The sequence below is a fragment of the Gouania willdenowi genome, chromosome 3, assembly GCF_900634775.1.
Source record: "Gouania willdenowi chromosome 3, fGouWil2.1, whole genome shotgun sequence".
Classification (NCBI taxonomy): Eukaryota; Metazoa; Chordata; class Actinopteri; order Blenniiformes; family Gobiesocidae; genus Gouania; species Gouania willdenowi.
This window is the reverse complement of record NC_041046.1, coordinates 34,747,110-34,755,974: the sequence shown is the minus strand read 5'-3', so window position 1 is coordinate 34,755,974 and position 8,865 is coordinate 34,747,110.

The following is an 8,865-nucleotide window of genomic DNA, read 5'->3' as shown; positions in this document are numbered from 1 at the left end:
GTTTATTAGTACTATTTAATTTCGCTACTTTGTACTTGTACTTGAGTATTTTATGTATGACATACTTGTACTTGTGTAGAATTTCAATCCAGTAACAGTACTTCTACTACTCTTTGCACCTCTACTGACAGTATTTTGCGTACGTGGCTGAGGATTGATTGTGGTCTGAAGGCTCATCTCGTCTTTGAATGATTGCTCCGTATCTTACACCAGCTTATGCCAATTACTGAACTCTGGTGACATCCAATGAACCTTGATCCATTCTGCAAATGAGCACGCATATCTCTAAATAATTTCATCTGCAAAGATGGTGCCACGCATTATGAAATATTCAACACTCAATTTTCCTGCTCGATCAGTCTTCCAAAGGAGATCCATAATTACACGATAATCCACAATGTAATTCATTTTTGGCTACTTTTGGGGAGTTTTTTTCATTGCAAAGTGTTCGTGAGGCGAAAGCTGGCTTGGGAGAAATTTTATTTTTATTTTCTTTACAAGGGATTACAAATGACAACCGAGTTTTACAGTTATGACGTCCTTGTGGATATAGGAAATCTGGACTAATAAGGTGTTGTTTGCCAGGTTGCTGTTATGTTGTCAGGGAGATTTAAAGTCCTATAATACATAAAAGAACAGATGATGGGCCAGTGGAGTAAGAAGTGACTGTAATTCTTAGAAATTGTGTAAAAAAACAATAATATTCCATTACTGTAATAGGGCATTATTGGAAAACCAAAACTGGATGATATAGTTCTGTAAATGGCTTGTTGGGTGGCAATGTAGGGTTAAAGTTCAGTAAATTTAGCAGCGAAACTCACTGCTCTGACGAGGCATTATTTACAGTTTACAACTAAAGAGAAAAAGCGTGTCGTCGTCTCGTTGCACACTTTTCCTCCACGAACGAGCTCGAGTACATTACGTGCACAGGAATCTTCTCTGAATTGTGTGCCATAAAAGTGGATATGTGCTTCACATTCTTGTATATTTTCTGCCGTATACCAGTAAAAGTCTATTACATAGAACAAAAACAGGGGGCCATAAAAAGCCGTTTTTAAAACCAGTGCAGTTGAGCGTAAACACTGTGGCGTTATTGCAAGGCAGCCGCGCGACTGGGAGTCTAAGCAGTTGTCAATCACAGCCACATTAAGTTGTTTGGATGACATTAACAGTGCACTTGTTGGAAAGTAAAGCCTGAGTATAGGCGTAAAGGCCAAGCCTGCCAGCCAATGAGGGAGCAGACGTGTGATGAAGAGGAGTGAGGAAGGATGTTAGATAACCTGCACATGTCAACCATGTGGTTTAGCACCACAAAGAGAATCAATCTTAATTTGAATCTAACATGATTGACTCATAAGAAGAAATGTTGCTTTTTTTTTTAACTTGTAGTTAATACTTAATATTACAAAGTTTGAAATAAAGTACAAATGAAAGTAAAGAAACTATTATAGTTACAGTTTTAAAACATTCACAAACAGCAGAAGATCAATCTGATTACGGAAGCGTAGGGAAAATATAGTTTGGATCACTATATTGTATGAACAATATAATATTATACAAACAGATTATATTGTACAACAATATAATTATATTGTACAAACATATTGTACGAACAATATAGTTATATTGTAAAATATATTATATTGTACAAACAATAAGCTTTTTATATTGTACGAATGACAGTATATTGTACATGATCTTATATTGTGCAAACAATCTAAAACAATGTTTAGAGATGTTTTTGGTTCTTTTTTCAGACATTAAATTTAAGAGTAGATTCTGCTCTTTACCTTTTTTTAGCTGAAAAAAATAAACAATGTTTGTACTTTCTTTATTTTTTGTACAATATAGTTATATTGTACAAACAACATAATATCACGTTTGAACAATATAATTATATTGTTCATACAATATAGCGATCCAAAATAAGCTCTACGCTTCCGTATTCTTCTTCCTTGGATGTTTATTTTTAATTTTCATTATTTTCTTTTTTTAACCTGTTGCACTTTGAGGTTTATTTGAATGTAAAGTGCATCACAAATAAAATGTATTGCTGCTTTTGACGACAGGCGTTAATATTTTGTTATTTCAAGCATGTTTTTGCATAGATCATTTAAAGTATGGACAGTATCCATTAATCTGAACAGACCAGTATTTGCTAGAAAACTTTCTCTCTGGGATCAATTCTCTAAAATGTTTGTTTTCACAACTTTCACATTTCATCTACTTATAGATGTCCATTTTACTTTTGACCCTGACACACCTTTTGCTGAGTGCCAGGTCATTGCACACCTCTGTTTACTCCATTTACTTCTTTTCTTATTGCTAAATAAGACATTCTTGGTGCAAATCAAACAAGCAGCCGCTAAAGCTCCTCATAGCGTTTTGTGATGAATCCCATCTGCAAAGTATTTCTGAATGATTTGCCTAAGGAGGTGTAATTTAAATAATATCAGTCACTACGCTGCTGGCAGCATAAGAATTATGTCCGCACCAATATCTCATATAGCCTGCAGCGGAAGGACTTTCCTAAATAACAAAAGTGCAATAACTCAGCAAACGTTATTATCGACCTAATTATAATAGGAAATCTGTTGGAGCTCCTTTCCTTCTCGTTCAGGGACAAATTAGCCAAATAATCTGTTTCTGTCTGCTCGCTGAAATAGAGATGTTGCTGTTTGAATGATTGCATAAATGTAGCCTCACACACTTCTAAATAATTCACTCCTGGTGCTGTTTAAAGGTCACTTAAACTGTACAGATAATAAACATTCACATTAAATTTACCATCATACGCAAACTGGCCTCACAGCCAGAGTCTGTGCGTGTCCCCGCTCTAATATCATAATGATATAATGATAATAATTTTAATGAGAACAATCATCTGTGAACATTCCTGCGTGCGAGGAAGCAGAGGTTCCAGTCACTCACAGAGACGCTTCTCGGTCGTTCTCCATTCATTTGCAGAGCGTGTTCTCTGGATGTTGGGGTCATGCCACAGCGGCTCCCCAATGACTCCCACCTCCAAGTCCGCCACACGAGAGGGGGGTCCCTAATGAGACTCTCATGTGTATTTAATGGACTTTCTGTCTTTGGTCCTCAGAGAGGCGACAACCTCTGCCAAGGTAGCTATTCTCCTGGGACTGTCACACTTTGAAAGGGCTTTGCGTGTGTGTGTGTGTGTGCGTGTGTGCGTGTGGAATATTACATATGAAGGTACATTTTTAAAGTTGCTAATATTTCAATTTCTGTCTAAAAGCAAGACATTTAAGAAATATTGAAACCATTATATTTCTCTACTTTCTATCAGTTCTTTTAAAACATGGCAGTCATTTACTGTATGTTTTTGTGTAGTTTGGTTTCATGTAAATTGCTTTGTTCCTCAGCAATTTAAATGTTACAGCAATTATACAGAAGCATGTGTTTAAAATTCTTAATGTAATGCTTTTTTGCCTGGTTTTGGAATTGGAAAATAAAAAAGTTTTGTTTCCAATTTTGTTGTTTAGGACGTTATGATGGTTGTTTATCTGGTGTTTCAGAAAGACTGGAACTTTAGCATTTGCGAATATTTTATGCGGCCCCCAATTTAAACCAACAAAATGAAAAAAAAAACCCCACAGTAAACAAACACAAAATTACAAATCAATACACAAAAAAATAAAAAAAATAAAAAATACACAACATGACTCATAACATACAAAGTAACAAAAACACACAAAGTTTTCAAAGACACAACACAACAGAAATAGACAAAATTAATCCTAAACACACAATAGAACGAAAAAGCACAAAATTACAGAAAAATTATATAAAATGGCTCCAAAAATGTACAAAACCACACAAAAATGCCCAGAAACTCTACCAAACCAGAACAACACACAGACCTTGTCTTTTTCTGTGTTAATGCTCAGATCGCTCCTTATTCTAAATGCTGACATGAATGTTGATAATGTTACAATTGTAATCGGCCAATCACAGCTTTGTGGCCCTGCTGTGATAAAAGTTGCCCCTTTTTGAGCCTCTCTATCAATGGACCTGTATGTTATTTATTTACCTGCATGATCAGGATCCTTTATAGTGTCACGAGTAGTAATTTTTATCCACAAACTCATTCAGAGAAAATTGATAAATCCTGAAGTTTTCTTTGGGTTCCCTCATCAGGATGTAAATGCTGAGAAACATTGTGCTCCTGCTTTTAGAAGGTTTGCATTTATACATAATTCACCTTCAAAATAAAATCAAAAACAGTTTGTAGAGGGTTTATTATTGTTTCATGACCCACCAGTTGAAAATCCATGTGACGGCAGATTAAGGGTTGAGTAATTGTGCATATCAGATTAAAAAATGAATAAAATCTAATCCACAACATGTATAATCTCGACTCACTCAGTTCCCACTTTGTGTGTAATATTCAGGGAACTGGACTATACAGCAGCATTCTTAACTCTGCAAATAGTAGAGTGGCTGCTTGAATGTTCTCACTTTTGGAGTGTCCTGTTTTAATGAGGACTGACATCTGGACTGATCTCACAATGCGTGGCTGTTGATGAATGTGACCCCTGTGGTCAGCCCCTGCCCTTAAACCCACCAGGACACATAAAACAGGAGCCCAGTCCCTGTTAGAGGGCTGCACCGGACCATAAATCGCTCATAGCGCTTCTTTAACTGTCCAATTTGCATGGCCCTTCCACAAAGAGGCTAACGATCTTTTACAAGACAAACATGCATAAACATGACCATATTACCAACACTAACATGCATGCAGGTGCTTATTAAATGTTTTCCTTTTTGTGTGGTATTTGCACAGTAAGCATCTTATAGACAATACGTGCATGGATGTAATTTAGGGCTGTTGTGTGACATAGTTTTAAGTAGATCAAATTATTAAATAAGAAAAGAACATTTGGGAAAAAAAAAAAGAAAAAAAACATGTGAAAAGATGCAATCTATGGGGAAAGTTAGAAAAAGAAGGAACCACAAAGAGGAGAAGGAGCAAAGGAGCGAGGGCTGCCGATGGGAAAAGGCCAAAGATGAAGAGGGTGCTGAGATTGGAGTGTGTGTAGTTTTTATCTGGTGGGCAGGGAGAGTGTGGCGGCAGGATCTGTCTCTGTTACAGAGAACACGGCCCTGTTATTAAAGCCATTTATCACTGGCTGAATATTCTCCCTTTAATAGGCCGTGTCGTTAATTACCCAACTTTGTCAAGATAAGGATTCGGCTCTAACCGTACACACACACACACACACACACACACGCACGATCCAATGATGGGACACATTTCTGCAGACGGAACAAATCATCCCCACAGATTCACATTAGATGAAACATTTGTTACATTTGTATCCCACAACAATGGCTGCTCGATGTAATGCAATCCAATACAAACTGCATGTTTTTTTTTTCCTTTTGTGGAGATACAGTTGTTGATTCAGTTCTCCTCATTTTCAGTCAAAGGCAGTGTTCTGTGTAATGCACATACCTAATATGCTCACTTAAAAGGGGATCATCAGAAAAAAAAAGAGTTAAATTGAACTAAGTAAGAATAAGACATAATTGCATTTCACCATAAAATGAATCAGAACTGCTCTATTAATGTGCAAATAAAACGCACGTCGACATTTGTATTTGTTTAATTATAAATGATCAAACTGCTAAAACGAACCCTAGTCTCCACAAAACCTTAATGGATCAGGAGTGTTGATGTTGAAATGAGTTATTATTATTATTATTATTATTATTATTATACTATTATCAGAATCAGAAATACTTTATCTACCTCTGTTACAGAGGCTCGAGAAATATTGCAAATAAAAAGAAGAAACGAAAGAAAAGAAAACGTACATAATTAAATAAAATACTGTTACTTAAATCAGGATTAAATACAAGTGCACACATTACAGTAGACAAAATAACAATAATTCAGTTATAAAAATGTACAAATATAATACAGATATTAATATTATTAATATCACATTATACTTCAGCATATAGGCTTTAGGTACATTAAAAAGTAAGAAAAAACACCGTATCAAATTAAACAAAGACAAAAAAGGTGAATTATTAACCTCAACAAAATAAATGCTAATATTTTGACTACACGTCAGTAAAGTATTAAAGTTCAAACATTGGGTCCAGGAACAATAGTGTACCTAAACATCTGCTGTGCCTTGTAAATGTGTTCATTTGCACTTAAATGACCCAAGACTTGTATTATTGATTTATTGTAGCTCTACTCTTTCTGTGATTGACGAGCGTCATTGTCTTTTTTTTTTTTAAAAAGGAAGTGATTAACAGCGTAATTATACACATTTCTATGTCAGCGGTTACCTACTATTTATTAGTCATTTTATATCAAATCAAACTATGATATGCATTTGTGTGATTTGTAAAACAAGAGACATCGTAGGCAGTTTTATCAAAGTCTAAACTTGAATAAAGCACATGAGTTGATAAGTAACTCCATAGCATTTTGTTGAGTTTAATTATTTAGTGTCAGTCAAGGTAAGTAATAAATCAAGCAATTTCCTTTAGTGGCTCGGTGTATGACAGTTAATACGAGTCTATACAAATACTACAACAACAACAATAAAAGTGTATTTAGATGAACATAAAGGGCATGGGTCAGCAACCTATGGTTCCAGAGCCACTTGTGGCTCCCTTGCACCTCCACTGTGGCACAGTGACCAATAACTGTGTTCCTTTACCCATCACGTACATCATCAGTCTCATTTGTTGTCAGATAACTCAGTGATTTGCATTTACTGAGAAATCTCAACACTACTGCATCTTTACCACATAGCAAAGATCATCTTACATTAATATAAGATCTTTGGCAGTGGTGAAGAAACCTGTGTAAGCAAGCATGCAGTTTTTATACGTCTTTACAGAGTAACGCTCATTAATACAGAGTAAATTGGCAACGAGTACCGACTAGCTGGATGTGTAACGGCAACGGAGCTGATACGTTTCCGTTCTCGTCAACGCGCACACAGACCTCCTATTTTTTGCCGATAGCCAGAGCAACAACGCATAAATTCAGCAAAGATAAGCTTGTGCGGCACATAAAGTAGTGCACAGACGCGAAATAAAACATCTGGTTTATTTTCAAAATAAATGACTCCGTGTTCAAGGTGGATCGTATTTCCATCCATTTTCCAACCCGCTTGCTCCTTCTCAGGGTCGTGGGGGTCTTCTGGTGCCCGAAAGCGGAGTTTGAGATTCTTACCAGGGGGGGGCGCAAGAAAAATTAGAATTAAACATATTCACCGTCTTGAGATTTGCGCCAACCGCACTGTGTACATATACAATAATGCAAACATAATTAGTAACACAATTGATAATGTTGACTACAAAAAACTTGTCGTGAACAAATCACTTTCTGCTTCATTTTTTCTGCAGTACCATATATGAACTGCTGGGTGCAGTGTCACTTCACCATTTACATCGTGAAGACGTAGACGTAGAACCAACCCTCCTCTAGCCTTGAAAGGAAGACGATGGTCACATGACTCATGCGCCAAAAATAACTTCGTAAAATTTTAATAAAAACTCTTGACCACTCAAGGGGGAGGGGTGCTACCCTGCCCTCCCCTGCAAACTCTGCGTACGCTGGTGCCTTGCTCCAGCTATCTTCATGTGCTGGGCAGGGCTACAACCTTTACAGGGCGGCAGTGGATTGTATTTCACATATTCATATTTGTTAGGGTTAGGGTTATTTGGAGCGGACCAATCACAGCGCGCTTATGTTCCACGTCGTCTCGATGCCCAGTCAGGGTTTTTGGGAGGTGCACGTCAGGTTACGGGGAGGGGGTCTACATCTACGTAGAGCACTACATGAGATTTTTGAAGCATATATCAGGCTTTAGTTACGCATTCAGTGGAAATCCGGTTTTCGCTGTATATATATTGGTATGAAGTATTTTCCTAAAATAAGAGTTTCTGCAGGACAAAATCTGACTCTCTGACAAACATGATTGTCGTCCCAGGCTGTACCTTAATATGACTTCCAGTTAACTACATATTAATTTACGCAGTGTCAAACTACACAGTAAACTCATAGCACTTACCATATTTCGGAAATTGTCATAAATTATTTGACTCATTACATGTTCCGGTTGTCATAAAGGTGCTTAATGCAGTGGAGAATAGACCCCAATCTCCTCCTTTATTCAGACTCTTTTGTGATGATCTTCTAATGAGCCACTTCACACGAGCATGAACAGAGGCTGTGGCTGTAAAGCCATTACAAGTGCACTCAACCAGACACACTGGCACCTTTTGTTTTGCAATTAGTTTGTCAGACAGGAACAAGACTAATAGTCAGGGAGAGCATGGTGGCCTCTCAGAGAGAGAGAGAGAGAGAGAGAGAACAGAAAAAGAAAAGACTGAAGAAACAGATCTTGAAGCCATCAGAGGCTATAAGTATTGTACCTCCAGGATTTGCTGTGAAGGCTGTAAAGTTTGTATGAAAAGTGATCTGGAAATGAATAAAGCAGCTCTGACAAATATGATGATAAGAGACTAAGGGAGGGCTGTAATGGGGACCTATTTCTCACACAGCACTGATTAAGAAGTGGCTAAGTGTCTGAAGAGTTTCCCCATGTGTGCGATGCAGCGCAGGCAGAGTTTAGTATGTGTCCCACTAGGGTTTCCTTTAGTAGCAGTCATTTACATTGTAGTTATCTAAAGACAGGAGGAATGAAAGGCTTGCGTGACAACTACTCCATTGATCCCTTTGGCCTGATTAGCTCACCAGTGAAAACTAATCAGATACATTGATCATACAATACTTTTTAATGCTTCCCAAGGCAATTTTAAGATTTCACCAGTAGTCAGTTATCTGTTTAGGAGATTAACATTTCCTAT